Raw genomic sequence first — 20,814 nt, forward strand, 5'->3', positions numbered from 1 at the left:
GGCAATGTCACTCACAAATATATTGAACAGAATTGGCCCCAGCACCAATCCCTGAGGCATTCCACTACTCACCTTCCCCTCCTCCGAGTGAATTCCATTTACCACCACCCTCTGGTTTCTGTGCGTCAACCAGTTCCTAATCCAGTTAACCACTTCAGGTCCTATCTTCAGCCTGTCCAGTTTATTCAAGAGCCTCCTGTGGGGAACTGTGTCAAAAGCTTTGCTGAAATCTAAGTAGATTACGTCCATAGCACGTCCTTGATTCAATTCTCCAGTCACCCAGTCAAAGAATTCAATAAGAAATCAGAACGAGTGAGGTGATTAAATTTGCAGATGAAACAAAACTATTCAAGGTTGTTAAAACACGTGCAAATTGTGAAATATTGCAGGAAGACCTTAGAAAACTGGAAGACTGGGCATCCAAATGGCAGATGAAACTTAATGTGGACAAATGCAAGGTGATGCATGTTGGAAAGAATAATCCAAATCATAGTTACCTGATGCTAGGGTCCACCTTGGGGGTCAGCTCTCAAGAAAAAGATCTATGTGTCGTTATAGATAATACGCTGAAATCTTCTGCTCAGTGTGTGGCGGCGACCAAAAAAGCAAACAGGATGCTAGGAATCATTAAGAAAGGGATGGTGAATAAGACTAAAAATACTATAATGCCTCTGTATCGCTCCATGGTGCAACCGCACCTTGAGTATTGCGTTCAGTTCTGGTCGCCTTATCTCAAAAAAGATAAAGCGGAATTAGAAAAGGTTCAAAGAAGCGCAACCAAGATGATAAAGGGGATGGAACCCCTCTCGTATGAGGAAAAGCTAAAGAGGTTAGGGCTCTTCCGCTTGGAAAAGAGACAGATGAGGGGAGATATGATTGAGGTCTACAGAATCCTGAGTGGTGTAGAACAAATAGAAGTAAATCATTTTTTTTACTTGTTCCAAAAGTACAAAGACTAGGGGACACTCAAGGAAATTATATGGAAATACTTTTAAAACAAATAGGGGGAAATATTTTTTTTCACTCAACAAATAGTTAAGCTCTGGAACTCTTTGCCGGAGAATGTGGTAACAGTGGTTAGCGTATCTGGGTTTAAAAAAGGTTTGGACTAGTTCCTGGAGGAAAGGTCCATAGTCTGCAATTGAGACAGACATGGGGAAGCAACTGCTTGCCCTGGGATTTGTAGCATGGAATGTTGCCAAGATTTGGATTTCTGACAGGTACTTGTGATCTGGCTTGGCCACTGGTGAAAACAGGATACTGGGCTAGATGGACAATTGGTCTGACTCAGTATGACTACTTTTATGTTCTTATGTCCTGAAAGCACCCCAGCCAGTCAGGTTTTCAGGATTCTCATGAATATTCATTGTGGGGATCCTGAAAACCTGACTGTGTGGGGTGCCTCCAGGATCAGAGTTGGGAACCACTAGATTAAACCAATTTATCTGAATGAAAAGACCCAAAGGAAATACATGAAAAATAGCGTGAAAAGAAATACATACCGTATTTTCATGTGTATAACCCGCACCCATGTATAATCCATGGAAAACAAGGAACCAAGTAAAAAATGTTTTACATAGCCTGCACCCCTTATTCCCCCGCACACACTCAGTACATTGGGTTGACATGAGCATGCGCAGGGGTGTGGGCGTATGTGGTTGAGGTTTACTTGGAGAACAGATTTTGTATGATTTTACTGACAAGGAAGAACAAGAATTTAATGAGGACGAAGCAGAGGCATTCGCTACAGAACATTTCAACACCACCACTGATGATGATACAGACATTGAAGGTTTTTCTTCTAGCGATGAACAAGATAACGTTGGCAACACTATGAAGTACTGATGCCATAAAATTCTATCTTGATAAGAACTGTTTTATGCTGACCATTTGGAAATCTGTTTTAGATCTGTTCAATGCCTCCTTATAAGGTATATTACCAAAAGTACCTATGGGGACTTTAGTAAATGCTTCTTGTAATCATTTCAGAAGTTGTGGTTTTTTTCTATATAAAGAATGCCTCTTCCGCCATGACCTTTAAATGTAATGACGTATATAACCCGCACCCTTGGTTACACTGCACTTAGTCACAGAAAGTAAAACAACTTGTATAACTCACGGGTTATATTTGCGAAGATACAGCATATGAGAAATACATACAAAATATATTTTAAAAATTTTCTGAGAACATTATGCTGTACAGGCCATTTTGAAAAGGTTTTTACATTTTTAAGTATTTGTTATGTATTTCTCATTCAGATAAGCTGGTTTAACTGATTCTTTATTTTTCATGTTTCAAATACTTTTATTAGTATTCTTACAGTTAGATTAGCTTCTTTTCTTTCATTCATTGCACTTTGGCATCTATGTTGTCATCTATTCTCTATCACATAAAAGTTACGTTTAATATTGATGCCATCTTTGTTTATGCCATTTCCTGTTTGGAGCTTTATAAGAGTCTAGTAGTATAGGGGTCCGGTTTTACAGTGTTTAGTAGTAGATTGTCAGCCAATTAGGGACAGTGCAAAGTACCTGTAACAGAAATTGTAAACTGCATAGTCTCCTGAGGGATCACTTGCTGTGTATCAAGTGCTGAAAATAAAAAAAAATAAGAATAAGTCTGATATCATTACAGCTTTAAGTCAGCTGGATGCAGCAGTCTCACCCAAGTCCCTAAGAGGTTGCAGATGAAACCCACGGCATCAGGCATACAGGGGAGCAGTTCATAGCTTTTACTACTAGACGCTGGCCACAAACGCTGCAGGGAACTGAAGTCTACCTTGGCAGTAAGATAAGTGCAACTTGGGTGAATCTCTTTATATAGGTGATTAATACATCCCAATAAATAAAATAAATACACTTTTGAGTTCTTATATTTCAAGGTTATTGAGAGGACCTCTTAGGCAGTATATGTGAATATTGTGATTTATATGATACAGTGTTATATATTGTTTGAAGTGAAATAGTGAACAGGTAGCCTAATACAGTGGCTGTTGGAGTGCAAGCCTCTGAAGGGCATCATTATTATATGAACACACACACGTTTTGTCACATGGTGCTAAGAGAGCCAAATGAATGAAAAACGTATCCACCCTCTTTAGCGATTTGTATCATTTGGATCACTGCATGGGTGAGTTGCTACTCTGAGGGCTTCTCTTTCATCAACTTATATACCCACTGTTTTAATTATATTTATGATGAGACCGGTTTCCCAGTTCTTATATAAATTGTATTTTGTTTACTGGTGGACTTTTTGGGATTGTATTTCGACTGTCAAACTCTTTTTGGAAAGCATTGCCTGATGCAGCAGACTGGCTCGTAGGAGTTTGTCTAATACACTATTAGAGGATTAGGCACTGCCATTATAGAACATGGAGGCAGTGAAAGGACACCACTGGATGCCTCCCCAGACCAGGTATTATTGGTCCGGCAGTACAGAGATTCTGAGCTTAAGGGTATGCCTCTGGTTGCCCTGAATCAGATAGGGCAGGGGTGGCTATTAGACCCATGAGTTCTCCGAGGTGAAGTGCTGCACTTCACCTCCAATGACCCTGCTCCTTCCAGGTAGGAAGATTCTGTGCTAAAGGGAAAGTACAAAACCAGGCAGGCCAAAATTCAGAACTTTTTTTGGTTTTACACATCAGGAACAATTCCCAATTAACAGGATTTGCACCAATTTCCATGTCAACAAAGCTATTCTTTAGTGCAAACCCTGGGGGATTTTTGTCATGCTAAAACCTTTACTGCATCAGTGCACTAAAGGATACTACACCTTATTACACCAGACCCATAACTGTGGAGACAGATTTTCAAGGACAACTCCTGATCTAGGTGCCTCAGTTGAATTTAAGAACTACATTTTGACCTGAAAATTCACATGTACATTTACACACCTATCAGTGCAAAACAGCACTAGGCACCTTAGTTCCCTCATTCCATTTTTTTGACATGCTTAAAACTAGGTATTCAGCTCTCTGCAATTTTCAAAAAGTACCAAGTTAAATGCCTAAGGCCAACTGAATGCTCTAATCTAAGCAGCCAAGTTTTTCCCCCTTACAATTTAGGTCATTAAGACCTAGTTGAAAATAGGACCCTTCACCCCAAGAAGCTGCAGTGCTTTCCCTCTCAAAGCAATTTAAAGTTAAGCAATGAGCCAATAATGCCTGCATTCAGTTTTTTCTTACAACAGTTCAAAGTCAAGTGGGGGGAGTTGAAAGTGGACCCAACAGCACTCTCATTGCACCTAAAGGTTGATCTAAGCAAATGACACTTTCGCCCCCACTAAGATCATCCAACTTCCCCATCCAAAAAAAGGAGGTCGCCATCAACTCTCCCCATTCTACACCTTCAAAAGGTCCATTAAAACCAGTGTTAGTAACAAGCATGCTAGGGTCCTGGAGAGAAATTTAGGAGGGCCCCAAAGCCCACCAAGAAATTGTATCTCAATCAGCCTGAGACAGTCTTGGGAACTCTTGCAGTATGAGGGCCCAAGCCAGTTGTCCTTTTGCACTACCTTAATGTCAGCCCTGTCTAAAATCTGGTACTGGAGAGGCAGGACAGAGGCTTGTCTCCTCTCAGTGTTGCTCTGATGGAGCACATTATCAAGCCAAGTTGGCAGGAGTGGAGAAGTAACCTAGTGGCTAGTGCAGCGGACTTTAGTCCTGGGGAACTGGGTTTGATTCCCACTGCAGCTCCTTGTGACTCTGGGCAAGTCACAACCCTCCATTGCCACAGGTACAAATAAGTACCTGTATATACCATGTAAACCACTTTGAATGTAGCTGCAAAAAAAACAAACAAACAGAAAGGCAGTATGTCAAGTCCCATACCCCTCTCAACCAAGTCACATCCACCTCTCCTTCCCTTAGTCCATTCCTTCAACCCCTGCCTCCTTTTCTGAAATCACTGAAGAGTGATTTTTTCTTTCCTCCTCGAGTAGAGAGATGTGGTAGCCGTGTTAGTCCACTTTTAAAGGTAATCAATAGAAATAAAAGAAAATAAAACATAGAAAAGAAAATAAGATACCGTTTTTACTGGACTAAATACATTTTTAGATTAGCTTTCGAAGATAGCCCTTCTCCATCAGATCAGAAATAAGCAAATGTTTCACTTATATAAACTGCTGTTTATCAACATCAAAGCATTTCAGTGACAGTCTCACAGGATGAGGGTGGGGTGGATTAGGTGGGAGACAGGGTGAGCAGGTTTGGATGAGGGCCAGGTAGATATGCATGGTGATAAGAGGGTGACAAAGCAGTACAATGTTATGTTTTATAATGGGCTAAAAAAAACCAGATCTTTGTTGTCTGGTGGGAGTCAAAATATTTTTTCCTTGAAATGTTATTAATTTATAATGATACAGAGATAAAAGATGCAAAGTACAAGGAATAATCAAATCAAAGAATATCAATATACATGTAACAGAGGATGGGAAGGTAGAAAGGTATAGGAGGGGGGGGCCAAGGGGAAAGCAATTTATAAATAAAAGTATCAATCATAAAGGAATCCTTCACATGATCATCTTCCAATGTGGTATATATCATTCAATGTAAAAAGTGTGACAAAGGGTGCTATATTGGAGAAACAATCCACATGCTAAAGAAGAGATTTAATTTACATAGACACCATATGAAAAATGCCAAATCCAACCAGGATGTCACCTCTGTGGGGCAGCACTTTACAAAACCAGAACATTGTATCAATGATTTTATGGTGAGAATACTAAAAGGAAACTTTAAGACAATTCAGGAACGTAAGACCTTTGAAGTCAAAATGATTAAATATTTTGACACCCACCAGACAATGGAGGAGTAGCCTAGTGGTTAGTGCAGTGGACTTTGATCCTGGGGAAGTGAGTTTGATTCCCACTGCAGCTCCTTGTGACTCTGGGCAAGTCACTTAACCCTCCATTGCCCCTGGTACAAAATAAGTACCTGAATATATGTAAACCACTTTGAATGTAGTTGCAAAAAACCTCAGAAAGGCAGTATATCAAGTCCCATTTCCCTTAACAAAGATCTGGGTTTTCTAGCCCATTATGAAACATAAAATTCTACTGCTTTGTCACCCTCTTATCACCATGTATATCTTTGTCCCTCATCCACCCAGCTCTCCCTGTCTCTCACTTAACCCACCCTCACCCTGTGAGACTGTCACTGAAATGCTTTGATGTTTCACTTACATATGCTGTTTATCAACATTTGCTTATTTCTGATCTAATGAAAAAGGGCTATCTTCAAAACCTAATCTAAAAGTGTATTGTTAGTCCAATAAAAAAGGTATCATCTTATTTTCTTGTTTATGTTTTATTTCTATTATCTTTTCTCCTTGAAACTGTTCCTCTGATCCTATTCCCACCCATATACTTACCACGCTCTCTCCTACTGTCATCCCTTTTATCTGTCATATTCTCAATCTTTCACTTTCCACTATGACTGTTCCTGATGGCTTCAAACATGCAAGATTAATACCACTCCTCAAAAAGCCTTCATTGGATCCTACCTGTCCTTCCAACTATCACCCCATCTCCCTCCTCCCTTTCCTATCAAAGATACTTGAACATGCTGTTCACTGCCTTGTCTTGACTTTCTTTCATCTGAAGCTGTTCTTGATCCACTTCAATCTGGCTTTCACCCTCTACATTCAACTGAAACAGGGTTTGCTAAAGTCTCCAATGACCTGTTTCTGGCCAGATCCAAAGGTCTCTATTCTATCCTCATCCTTCTTTACCTATCTGCTACTTTTGACACTGTTATCACCGCCTACTCCTTGATATGCTGTCCTCACATGGATTTCAGGGCTCTGCTCTTTTCTGGTTTTCTTCTTATCTCTCCCATCGTACTTTTAGTGTATACTCTGGTGAATCCTCCTCCTATCTCACTATCAGTTGGTGCATCTCAGGGATCTGTCCTGGGACCGCTTCTCTTCTCCATCTATACTTCTTCCCTTGGAGCTCTGATCTCATCCCATGGTTTTCACCTTTACGCTGACTCCCAGATCTACCTCTCCACACCAGAAATTTCAGCAGGAATCCAGGCCAAAGTATCAGCCTGCCTGTCTAACACTGCTGCCTGGATGTCTCACCGCCATCTGAAACTAAACATAACCAAGACTGAGCTTCTTATCTTTTACCCTAAACCAAACTCTCCTCTTCCCCCATTCTCTTATCTCTGTGGATAACACTCTCATTCTCCCTGTCTCATCAGCTCATAACCTTGGGTTCATCTTCGACTCCGCTCTCCTTCTCTGCACATATTCAACAAACAGGAAACCTGTCATTTCTTTCTCTATATCACCAAACTGTGTCCTTTCCTTTCCGAGCACACTACCAGAACCCTTATCCACACTCTTATCACCTGTCGCTTAAACTACTGCTTCTCACAGGTCTCCCACTAAGCCATCTCTCTCCCCTTCAATCTGTTCAAAATTCTGCTGCACGACTTATATTCTGCCAGTGTGCTATGCTCATATTAATTTTATTGGCTCCCTATCCATTTCCGCATACATTTCAAACTGCTCTTATTACAAGTGCATTCACTCTGCAGCTCTTCAGTACCTCTCCACTCTTATCAAAAAGATATGAAGGTACCCAAAGAAAAAAAGACACCCCCAAATCACTATAAAGTTGAAACACATACTAGGAAATGTAGATGGAAAGCTATGACTACAAATGCTCGCAGACTAAGCAATAAAGTTCATGACCTTCAAGCCCTGATGTTGGAGGCAGACTTAGACGTTGTTGCAGTCACATGAATGGGATACAAACATTCCGGGCTATAATCTGTTTAAGAAGGATAGAGATGGTCATAAAGGTGGAGGAGTAGCTCTGTATGTGAGAAATGATATCACAGTGACTGAAATGACAAGGAACTGGGAGAAGAAGCGATATGGATCACCTTAAAAAGAGAGGATAGAACCTCTGTCCACGTGGGTGTTGTCTACAGACCCCCGACACAATTGGAGGAACTAGATAAAGATCTGATCGCGGATATTCAAAAGTTGGGAAAGAAGAGAGAGGTGCTGTTGCTGGGAGATTTCAATCTGCCGGATGTAGATTGGAAGGTTCCGTCTGCGCAATTGGAAAGAAGTAGAGTGATCGTGGATGATTTCAAAGTGCTCTGCTCAGACAAATGGTGACGGAACCCACAAGGGAGGGAGCGACGCTGGATCTGGTGCTCACAAATGGGGATAGTGTGTCAAATGTCCAAGTGGGTGCCCACCTGGGCAGCAGTGGCCATCAAACGGTTTGGTTTGATATGATGGCTGAAGTGGAGGGCGGCCACTCAAAACTCAAAGTCCTGGATTTCAAGCGTGCTGACTTTAGTAAAATGGGGAAATACCTGAGGAAGGAGCTGATGGGCTGGGAGGATGTACAAGAAGTGGAAGAGCAGTGGTCCAGGCTGAAAGAAACTATAAGTAGGGCCACAAACCTTTATGTAAGGAGAGTAAATAAAAGCAAGAGAAAAAGGAAACCAATATGGTTCTCCAAGCAAGTGGCTGAAAAAATAAAGGCTAAAGAGTTGGCATTCCAGAAAAACTCAAGAAGAAGAACACGCAGAGGAATACCGGATGAAACTAAAGGAAGCCAAGAGAGAGAGATGTCTGGCAAAAGTGCAAGCGGAAGAACAAATGGCTAGAAAGGTAAGGAAGGGTGACAAAAATTTCTTCAGGTATATTAGTGAAAGGAAAATGACAAAAAAGGGAATTGTGAGACTGAAAGATGCTACGAACCGCTATGTAGATAATGATGAAGAAAAAGCAAATTTGCTAAATAGATACTTTTGTTCTGTTTTCACAGAAGAAAATCCTGGAGAAGGACCACAATTGACTTGCAAAAGTACATATGAGAATGGAGTGGATATAGCACCGTTCACAGAAGAGAGTGTGTATGAACAACTAGGAAACCTAAAGGTGGACAAAGCCATGGGACCGGACGGGATCCACCCCAGGATATTGAGGGAGCTCAGAGAAGTTCTGGCGGGTCCTTTTAAAGATTTGTTTAATAAATCCTTGGAGATGAGAGAGGTTCCGTGGGATTGGAGAACGGCGGAGGTGGTGCCTCTTCACAAAAGTGGTGATAGGGAAGAAGCTGGAAACTACAGGCCGGTAAGCCTCACTTCGGTTATTGGAAAAGTAATGGAAGCGATGCTGAAGGAAAGGATAGTGAATTTTCTGGAGGCCAATAAGTTGCAAGATCCGAGACAACATGGTTTTACCAAAGGGAAATCGTGTCAAACGAATCTCATTGAATTCTTTGACTGGGTGACCGGAGAATTGAATCAGGGACGTGCTATAGACGTAATCTACTTAGATTTCAGCAAAGCTTTTGACACGGTTCCCCACAGGAGGCTCTTGAATAAACTGGACAGGCTGAAGAAAGGACCTGATGTGGTGAACTGGATTAGGAACTGGTTGACGGACAGATGCCAGAGGGTGGTGGTTAATGGAATTCGCTCGGATGAGGGAAAGGTGAGTAGTGGAGTGCCTCAGGGATCGGTGCTGGGGCCGATTCTGTTCAATATATTTGTGAGTGACATTGCCGAAGGGTTAGAAGGTAAAGTTTGCCTTTTTGCAGACGATACTAAGATTTGCAACAGAGTGGACACCAGGGAGGGAGTGGAAAACATGAAAAAGGATCTGAGGAAGCTAGAAGAATGGTCTAAGGTTCTGATAGGTACGAACGGGGAGAGGGATCTTGGGGTGATAGTATCTGAGAATCTGAAGGCGACAAAACAGTGTGACAAGGCTGTGGCCGTAGCGAGAAGGTTGCTAGGCTGTATAGAGAGAGGAGTGACAAACAGAAGAAAAGAGGTGTTGATGCCCCTGTATAAGTCGTTGGTGAGGCCCCACCTGGAGTATTGTGTTCAGTTTTGGAGGCTGTATCTTGCTAAGGATGTAAAAAGAATTGAAGCGGTGCAAAGAAAAGCTACGAGAATGGTATGGGATTTGTGTTACAAGCTGTATGAGAGACTTGCTGACCTGAACATGTATACCCTGGAGGAAAGGAGAAACAGGGGTGATATGATACAGACGTTCAAATATTTGAAAGGTATTAATCCGCAAACGAACCTTTTCCATAAATGGGAAGGCGGTAGAACGAGAGGACATGAAATGAGATTGAAGGGAGGCAGACTCAAGAAAAATGTCAGGAAGTATTTTTTCACGGAGTGAGTGGTGGATACTTGGAATGCCCTCCCGCGGGAGGTGGTGGTGGTGATGAAAACGGTAACGGAATTCAAACATGCGTGGGATAAACATAAAGGAATCCTGTTCAGAAGGAATGGATCCTCAGAAGCTTAGACGAGATTGGGTGGCAGAGCCGTGGGGGGAGGCAGGGCTGGTGGTTGGGAGGCGGGGCTAGTGCTGGGCAGACTTCCACAGTCTGTGCCCTGAAAATAGCAGATACAAATCAAGGTCAGGTATGCACATAAAGTAGCACATATGAGTTATCTTGTTGGGCAGACTGGATGGGCCGTGCAGGTCTTTCTCTGCTGTCATCTACTATGTATCTCTCCCTACACTCCTCTCCAGGAACTCTGTTCACTGGGTAAATCTCTCTTATCTGCACCCTTCTCCTCCACTGCTAAAGCCAGACTCGTTCCTTTTATCTTGCTGTACCATATGACTGGACTAGCCTTTCTGAGCCAGTGAGTCAAGCTCCATCTCTGGCCATCTTCTAATCTAGGCTAAAAGCTCACCTTATTGTTGCTGCTTTTAACTCCTAACCCTTACTTACATTCCCACCTTAGTAATTCCCTTATTTGTCCTGTTTGTCTGTCCTAATTAGACTGTAAGCTCTGTGGAGTAGGGACTGTCTCTTCATGTCCAATGGCTGCATACGTGTAATAGCAGTATAGAAATATGTAGTAGTAATGTACCAACAGGTTTTCAGAAACCTTTTCAATTAGCTATTATTAATTTGTTTCCATAAGACATAAGTGGTTTACAGAATATCAAAAATAAAAAGGGGACAAATAAGGTATTAAGAAGAAAGGCTATGTGGAGATGTGTTTCGAGGGCTTGCTCAAATTTAGTCAGAGAGGTTCAGTACAGCAGAGAATAAATAAGTGTAAACATTTAATGATTCAGGAGGGTAGGGGATCTCACAGCAAGGCGTCCATCACCAGATCTTTCAAAGGTACCCAGTTCCTTTCCTGGAACTCTTTCCAACATCACCCTGTTGCAAAGCTACCAAGTCACACGAATGCGGGAACCACCCTCCCCATGGACTGCCATCTCTCCCTCAAACTCATACCAGAAGAACCACCCACAACTTTCCCTTCTCCGTTCCCCTATAACACAACTTCTCACGTCTGTCTCTCTCGCCTAAGAAACAAAAAGTTACGTCAGAGGAGGCGGGATTGCGGGAAGACGAAAAAGGAAATGATTGAAGCTGTCGCGGGTGATTAAAAAAAAAAAAAAACAGAACTGCACGGAACGGCCCGGATTTGCGGGGATTTGAAGTCATTTTTGCGGCTAGTAATTCGAACCTCTCAGTGACCAGACCTACCTAGCTAAGATTCTCCAAGAAGTCTAAGTACCGCCTCTTCCTCGCTTCAGTAATTCAGCGCAGTCGCACTTTACTCTCTCTCTCTCAGGCCTATACAGCGAGGCTCACGCTAACCAAGGCGGTTTAATGACTTTTGACACTAATAAATGCACGGCTTAGCAGCCTGAGCCTCAGAGACACCAGACACTACACGTGGAGGTCGCCGCCGCATCCATGTGCCAGTAAGATCATCAGGTGGTGGTGATGAGTTTGGCTGTCGCCGGCTTGCGCATGTGTCAGTGTGATGTGAGCTTCGTTGTATCTGCGCGAGCAAACTGTGTAAAGTGCGAATGCGCTGAATTAGTGAAACGAGGACTTGACTTGTGTACAGCCAAGGAGATTAGATTCAGAACAGGAGGACGAGAGATGGCACGAGACGGAGGTTGGAGGAACACAGGCGACGAAGTGGAGGTTTTGAGAACAGAAGATGGCATGATGTCAAAACGTTGAGGCCACTTAGGTTAGTCTATGTTTCCCCTTCCCTGCGCAGCCGTCATCTAGTACATATTCACCTGTTTTGTACTACTACTATTTATCATTTCTATAGCGCTACAAGGCATATGAAGCGCTGTACACCATACACTAAAAAGACAATAAATTTACATTTTAGATACACAAATGGATTATTCTGATTTTAGGCATGATTCAGGGACAAGTGGTTTTATAAGTTTAAACATAACTAAATGGGCTATAAGCCCCTAATTCTGTCAATTGAGGTTTCTTTGTTCCTTATCTCATCTATTTGGTTGGTAAGAAAAGGAGCTCATTGTGAATATTACCCACCCTAAAAAGTTGTTTTGGCTGTACATGAGGAATTGTGATACTGAATAAATAAGTGTATGTTTGTGCCCCTAGTCATGCATCCAAAGGTTATTATAGTCATTTAACCCTCCATTGCCTGAGGTACAAACTTAGATTGTGAGCCCTCCTGGGACAGAGAAATATCCAGTGTACCTGAATGTAACTCACCTTGAGCTACTACTGAAAAGGTGTGAGCAAAATTTAAATAAATAAATAATTCCACATAAGGAATTGTTATATCAATTTGTATCCCTAGTCATGCACCCAAAGGTAATGTAATCCTTTCAAGATAGCTAGTTAATCGTTTAACTTATTGTAAGAAATGTATAAAGATATGGCATTTTCATGTTATATATATAAAATGCACCTCCAACGTTCTAATGAAGCCTCAAGTCTCCCAACGTTCTAAATTTGTAGTTGTGTAGATCGCTTTTTCTCCATGAGTGTCTGCCCCACCCTCGCGTCACAACGTGATGACGTCGAGGGCGGAGCACTGACACTCAGCGAATCGCATCACACAAGCCCCTACCACCCCTCGGTGTATCATCCAAGCCCCTCCCCCCCAGTGCATCACCCAAGCTCCTACCCCCCCCCCCCCCCCGCCACATCAACCCCCTCGCCTCCCACAGCCACCAATACTAACGCTGTCCAGCTGCTGCTGCTTCTCCTGTTGAGCAGCAGCGGCCGGTACAAAAATTTAAAAAAATATTTTAAACCTGAAACGCGGCTCCGTAGACAGCCATCTGGCATTGGCTGCAGAGACGACAGCCAATGCCAGATGGCTGTCTACGGAGCTGCATTTCAGGTTTAAAATCTTCTTTTTTTTTTTCTTTTTTGTACCGGCCGCTGCTGCTCAACAGGAGAAGCAGCAGCAGCTGGACAGCGTTAGTATTGGCGGCTGCGGGTGGCGAGGGGGAGAGGAGGGTTGCAGGACATGGGTGGCTGCAGGGGGGGCAGGGGGAGAGGAGGGTCGCTGGATAGGGGTAGCTGCAGGGTGGGCAGGGGAGAGAGGAGGGCCGCTGCACATGCGTGGCTGCAGGGGGAGAGGAGGGTTAGTGGGTAGGGGGTCCTGAGACCAGATGGGTGCCTGCAGGGGAGACAGGAGGGATGCTGCAGGGGGAGAGGAGGGTTGATGGACATGGGTGGCTGCAGGGAGGGGCAGGCAAGAGGAGGGTCACTGGACATGGGTGGCTACAGGGGGGCAGGGGAGCGAGGAGGGATGCTGCACATTCGTGGCTGCAGGGGGAGAGGAGGGTTGCTGGACATGGGTGGCTGCAGGGGGGACAGGGGGAGAGGAGGGTTGCTGCACATGGGTGGGTGCAGGGGGGCAGGGGAGGGGGTGAGGGGGGTCCTCAGACCTGTCACTCACTCTCTGTCTCTCACATACACTCTTTCTGACACACTCTCTGTCTATCACACTCTCTCTGTCACACACACACACACAGTCTCTATCTCTTTGTCCCTCTCTCTCACACACAGTCTCACACAGACACTCTGTCTCTCACACACTCTCTCTCTCACACAAACACACACACACTCTGTCTCTCTCTCTCTGACACACACACACCATCTCTCACACACACTCTTTCTGAAACATACATGCCAAGGAAAACCTTGCTAGTGCCCGTTTTATTTCGCACACACTCATTCTCACATACACACACTCTCTCACAGACACACTCGCAACCAATCTCACTCTGTCACACACACTTGCTCATTCACTCTCTCTCTCTCACACAGTCACTCTCACAGACACTTTATCAAACATACACACTCCGCGAAAAACCTTGCTAATGCCCGTTTCATTTGTGCCAGAAACGGGCCTTTTTTACTAGTATATATATATCCTATATAATAATTTGCACCATGAACATTCCATGAAGCTGCCTGGGTCCGTGCCTTCATTCTGATTGGCTGTGCCTGGGACTGAAGCCTCGGATGACGTCATCCAGAGAGCCCAAGCAACAGCAGCATTCTGACAGAGAAAAAAAAAGTAACACCCTGACAGAAAACCTCCCCTGTCTCACACGTACTACTCTCTGTGACACACAACACACACAGTTCACCCCCCCACACACACACACACAATTACTGACTCACACACACACACTCATGCAACATCTAAAACCTCCCCCCCGTCATTCTGACAGAGAAAAAAAAATGCAACACCCTGTCAGTAAACCTCCCCTGTCTCACACATATGCACACGATCTCTCTCTGTGACACACAACACACACAGTTCACCCCCCCCCCCCCCCACACACACACCCACACTCATGCAACATCTAAAACCTCCCACCCCCTGTCATTCTGACAGAGAAAAAAAATGTAACCCTCACCTCTGGCACTGTCAGACACACACACACACACTAACTCTGTCACATACACAATCACTGTCTGTCTCATAGAAACACACACTGACCCCTCCTTGGAGAATACAACACAGATGATGAACACTTCAGAACCCCAATACAAGCCCAACACCGACACAGACCACTTCACCACACCCATCACCCCACCCCCTCTCTCATTCTGACAGAGAAAAAAAATGTACCACCCTCTCAAAACCCCTCCCCTGTCTCACTTACACATAAACACACGATCTCTCTCTGACATACAACACACACAGTTCCCCAACCCCCCCACCACCCCCCCACAAGGTAACTGTCACACACACGCACACACACACACACACACAATTACTGACTCACACACACTCATGCACCATCGCAGTTCATCAAACCCACCCCCACCACTGTCACTGTCAGAAACACACACACACAATCTAACTATCACATACACAGTTACTGTCTGAATCATATACACACACACTGAAAAAGCCAAAAACTATACAAACAACTACCCCTCCTCTGTCAATAGAGCAATGATGTACAACACTTAGGAACTCCACTCAAACACAAACTATCAATTAAAAAAAAACAAACATATATAAAAACAGTTCAGGTCAAAACAAACACAAATAGATAAAACCCTTGCTAGCGCCTGTTTCATTTGATTGAGAAACAGGCCTTTCTTACTAGTATATATATAATAGGCCCTAGCTAAGTGGTCTCTAAAAGAAAACATTTCACTGTATCTTAGCTGTTTGAATCATTGCACAAAGGAATCTGTACTAAGCAGGAGAAGGTGGAGGAAAGGGGGGTGAGAAGTTCACACATACGCAGGCAGACAAGCTTACCAGCTCAAGGCCACACTAGGCCTGAGATAACAATGAAACAAAGAAAGCAAAATGGAGGGAGCAGTTAGGGGGGAGAAGTTCCAGCTGCTGTTACACAGAACACTAGCAGACAGGCAGGGGACCATCGGCCAATGAGAAAAACTTAGGGGCAGACACTTAAGATTCCACTGATTTTATAGTTACATTTATCTGTGTGTGTATAGAGGCAAGCTCCAAGTTGGAGCTGACGGAATACACACCCATTCTTGCAAGGATGATTTGAATAATAAATTGCTTAATTAAGCTTCTGATTCATCAATCTGATTTTATGAGTCCTATTTTTGTATAGGTTCTCAGGTTATCTGTGGGCTATTTATAACAGATGGTGGCTCGCTCCAGGATAAAATCATCAGAGACGCCGGTGTTGGCGTTTGACTAAGGGAAGACGCGTCCTATTGAGTTTTCAATAGTCCCTGAGTTAGTAGCCAATGCCGTCATATCCTGATTGATAACAACCCATTGATGAATCAAGAGAAGGATCTGGGAGCATATCGATCGATCAGCCATGAAAATCTATGCATACACTAAGGTAAGGAAATTTGACTATACACTACTCCATACACTACCTCATGGAATGGGATAAAAGGTGCAAATGCATACTAGATGAAATAGCACCCTTAAGAACAAGATCTTCACGTAAGCATAACTCGATACCATGGTTCAAACAATGAACTGAAAAAGCTAAAAACACAATCCAGAGAACTCGAACAAGCATGGAAAAAAAACAAAAGATGAACACACACTCAACACATGGAAACAATCACAAAGAAAGTACAAATACGCTATAAGACAGACCAAAAGATCATACTATAAAACTAAAATAGGGACAGATTACAAAGACACGAAGAAATTATATCAACTCGTGAACAAACTCCTAGATCAAATACAGACATCCCATCTGCAGATAAACTTGCTATGTATTTCAATGAAAAAAGTATAAACCTACACAACATGCTACCTCAGGATAACACTGACATCGAAAACTTCCTTAATGAGTTGGACCCAACCACTGGAGAATACCCGCCTGACCGAACCTGGTTAACTTTTGCCCTCCTCATCGTTGATACAGTTGTACGAGCGATCAGCAGGTTCTCCAACACTCACTGTAAACTAGATACCTGCCCCAACTACCTAATGAAATCCGCCCCTGACCGATTCATAGTAGACCTCACATCCCATCTAAATTACATGCTACAGCAAGGTCTCTTCCCTAAGGAAAATGGCAATATCCTACTCACCTTGATACCAAAAGACACCAAGAAAAAAAAAATGAAATCACCAACTACCGTCCAGTAGCATCCATCCCGTTGTCAGCCAAATTGATGGAAAGCATGGTAGCCAAACAACTTACCAAACAACTTACAGATTATATAAACAAATTCTCAATATTACATGAATCACAGTGAGGTTTTGGCACAGAAACAGTACTACTCACTCTCCTAGCCAAATTCAAGCAGGAAATAGCAATAGGCAAAAACATCCTCCTACTCCAATTCAACATGTCTAGTGCATTCGACCTGTTAAACCACAATATATTAATAAGATTACTAGATAAGTTTGGGATTAGTGGAAACATACTTAGCTGGATCAAGGGTTTCCTAACCACAAGAACATATCAAGTAAAATCAAACTCAAACATATCATCACCATGAAAAGCAGACTGCGGAGTACCACAAGGATCACCGCTATCACCGATCCTCTTCAACCTAATGATGACCCCACTAGCCAAGTCCTTATCCAACCAAGGCCTTAATCCCTTCATCTATGCAGACAATGTCACAATATACATTCCTTACAAATCTAAACTGACAGAAATCACCAACGAAATCAAGATCAGCTTGAACATCATTGACTCTTGGGCAAATGCATTTCAACTAAAATTCAACAAAGAAAAAACACACTGTCTTATCCTCTCATCCCAACACAGCACGGACAACCCCACAATTATCAACACCCCAGATTACACCCTCCCTATCTCAGACAGCCTGAAAATCCTCGGCATTACATTGGACCGCAACCTAACACTAGAGAGCCAAGTGACATCCACAACAAAGAAAATGTTCCACTCAATTTGGAAACTCAAACGCATGAAACAATTCTTCCCGAGGGAAACATTTTGCAACCTGATACAATCAATGGTACTAAGCCATGTAGACTACTGCAATGGAATTTATGCGGGATGCAAAGAACAAACATTAAAGAAACTTCAGACCGCTCAAAACACGGCAGCCAGGCTTATCTTTGGAAAAACGCAATTCGAAAGCTCAAAACCCCTCCACAAAAAACTACACTGGCTCCCAATCAAAGAACGCATTGCTTTCAAAATCTGCACTCTGGTTCACAAAATTATCTACGGTGAAGCCCCGGGATACATGACAGACTTGATCGACCTACCAAATAGAAACACATCCGAATCAACACAAACGTACCTAAATCTGCACTACCCAAGCTGCAAAGGACTCAAATACAAATCAATTTACACATCCAGTTTCTCCTACATAAGCACATAACTGTGGAACGCATTACCAAAAGCCTTGAAAACTACGTACGACCACCTAAACTTCCAGAAAAAAACTAAAAACTAACCTGTTTAAAAAGGCATACCCTACCAATCCTACATAAATGCCTGATCTCTGCAACACAACAAAACTAAAGTACGTAATGGACATAACACAACTCTTCAGTTGTACAATTCCCTAATGTGGCTGTATCATATGAACTTTATCTTACCACAACATCACTTTGTATTTGTTTACACCGGAGTCTGCAAACGCCTCTCTGGTACTATGTAAGCCACATTGAGCCTACAAATAGGTTGGAAAATGTGGGATACAAATGTAACAAATAAATAAAATGCTTACCTAGGTGGCTGAAGTATTGGGAGTACTTTTGGTTACTTACAAGGGAAATAGGCTAGCCAGGAATAAAGGAGGGAAGGTGGAATTTTTGCCTTCAGATATCCACCCCCCCCAAAAAAAAATAGTCTGTAAGGAGGGGGGGGGGGGGAATGAATCTTGTACAGAAGAAAATGAGTCACTAATGCTGTTTTGAATGGTCAAAACAGAAGATTATATATGGGCACAGCTAGTAGAAGGCCTCTTTATGGGAGAGGAGGGAGCTGTGATGAGAACTGCCACTTTAAAATTAGACAGTTCCCCAGAAGGGAGTGGACGCAAGGAAATATATATACCGGCAGAGCAGGAATACCCTATTTAGGGTGAGTGGAGAAAATGAACAAGCTAAATTGACAGAGCTTAGAAACTTGATAATAGCAGGAATAAATGAAACAGAGAAGTAGAGAGAGGGAGGGGTGAGGGGGATTCTTAGGGATGCAAATCCCCAGTGGATGGCCTCCCGATGGACCTGAATGTGCTGAACTAGTAAAGCCAGCCAGCTGTAGCCTGTGATGACTGCCTAAAGGGTTAAATTGCAATCACAGACATCTGTGAGGGAAGTGAAAGGGGTTAGAGCAGAGATTTAATAGCACAATTAGGTCTTGGAGTGGGAGTCAGAGATAGGCCAATAGCTAGTGAAATGAAACATCTTACTGCAGAACATAAAAAGAGAAGGGAATCAGGGAGAGGGATTAAAAATTCCTCCATTAGAAGTTAAACTGAAGCAGGAGAGTCAATTGATATGCCAAAGGAAATACCCTATTCCTTTTAAGGGAAGACAGGGTTTGCAACCAGTGTTAGAACAATTAATAAAGGATAAGTCCTGGTTTTTAAAACCGGGTGGAATATATAGGTTAGGGTAGGTTTTGGAGCAGATTCTGGAAAGGTTCCAGTTGCAACATGAATCCTCTGTTCTGTAGTATGTAGAGGACTAATTGATTACAGGAAAGAAAGAAACATATGGTGAAAGAAGTCACTGATAATTTGCTGAATTTTCTGGGAAAGCCGGGGTCTGCGAGTGACCAAAACAAAATTACAGTATATGGGGAAAAAGAGGTGAAATATCTGGGACATTTAATCAGTGAAGGATAGAGGCAAATAAATCCAGAAAGAATACAAGGACTTGTAGAAATTTGTACTTTGGGCAGCAAATTCCAGAGTTTAACTACTCATTGAGTGAAGAAACATTTCCTCTGATTCATTTTAAATTTGCCACACTGCAGCTTCATCGCATGCCCCCTTGTCCTAGTATTTTTGGAAAGCGTAAACAGACACTCCACATCGACCTGTTCCATTCCACTCATTATCTTATAGACCTCTGTCTCCCCTCAGCCGCCTTTTCTCCAAGCTGAAGAGCCCCAGCCTCTTTAGCCTATCCTGATAGGGAAGCAGTCCAATCCCCTGTATCATCTTTGTCGCCCTTCTCTGCACCTTTTCCAATTCCACTGTGTCTTTTTTGAGGTGCGGCAACCAGAATTGAACACAATACTCAAGGTGCGGTCGCACCATGGAGCGATACAACAGCAGAATAATATCCTTATTTTTGTTTTCCATCCCTTTCCTAATGATACCCAACATTCTATTTGCTTTCCTAGCCGCAGCAGCACATTGAGCAGAACTTTTCTCAGTCCGTGACTCCCAACACTGAACCTTGCATGATGTAGTTATAGTTTGGGTTCCTCTTTCCCACATGCATCACTTTGCACTTGTTCACATTAAACGTTATCTGCCATTTAGATGCCCAGTCTCCCAGTCTCGTAAGGTCCTCTTGTAGTTTTTCACAATCTTCCCGCGATTTGACTACTTTGAATAACTTTGTGTCATCTGCAAATTTGATTACCTCACTAGTTACCCCCATCTCTAGGTCATTTATGAATATGTTAAAAAGCAGAGGTCTCAGCACAGATCCCTGAGGGACTCCACTAACTACCCTTCTCCATTGCGAATACTGACCTTAGTCCTACTCTCTGTTTCCTATCTTTCAACCAGTTTTTAATCCACAGTAAGACACTACCTCCGATCCCATGTCCCTCTAATTTCCTCTGTAAGTTTTCATGAGGGACCTTAAAAAACGCCTTCTTAAAATCTAGATACACAATATCAACTGGCTCACCTTTGTCCACATGTTTGTTTACCCCTTCAAAGAAATGCAGCAGACATTCATATCCCACATTTAACATGTATTAGGTTGAAACCAGGTAGCATTTGAAAGCTTTTTTTTTCCTGTGCCTAGATCAAAAGATAAAGATGGTTTGTGGGAACTTGCTCCTTCTGTTTTGAAGAATGCAGTGGTATATTATAAAAATGCAGTTAAAATTGTTTATTACTATTAT

General features: G+C 42.8%; 1 protein-coding gene across 4 annotated transcripts in view; it reads right to left on the minus strand.

The window, feature by feature from the left end:
* Positions 1-11,997, minus strand: part of MFSD3 (major facilitator superfamily domain containing 3) — a 96,110-nt gene extending 84,113 nt beyond the window's left edge. For 2 of the 4 annotated variants that reach the window (XM_030220260.1, XM_030220231.1), the window contains exons 1-2: positions 11,510-11,997; positions 2,533-2,592 (exon numbers count right to left, since the gene is read on the minus strand). The gene's annotated coding sequence lies outside the window, so the exon portion shown is untranslated. Of the gene's footprint in view, positions 1-2,532; positions 2,593-11,254; positions 11,292-11,509 lie in introns of those variants that run through there. The other 2 variants (XM_030220250.1, XM_030220241.1) reach the window with 2 other exon arrangements.
* Between the last annotated feature and the right edge of the window lie 8,817 nt (positions 11,998-20,814).

This window comes from Microcaecilia unicolor, chromosome 1 (assembly GCF_901765095.1).
Source record: "Microcaecilia unicolor chromosome 1, aMicUni1.1, whole genome shotgun sequence".
In the NCBI taxonomy this organism is placed as follows: domain Eukaryota; kingdom Metazoa; phylum Chordata; class Amphibia; order Gymnophiona; family Siphonopidae; genus Microcaecilia; species Microcaecilia unicolor.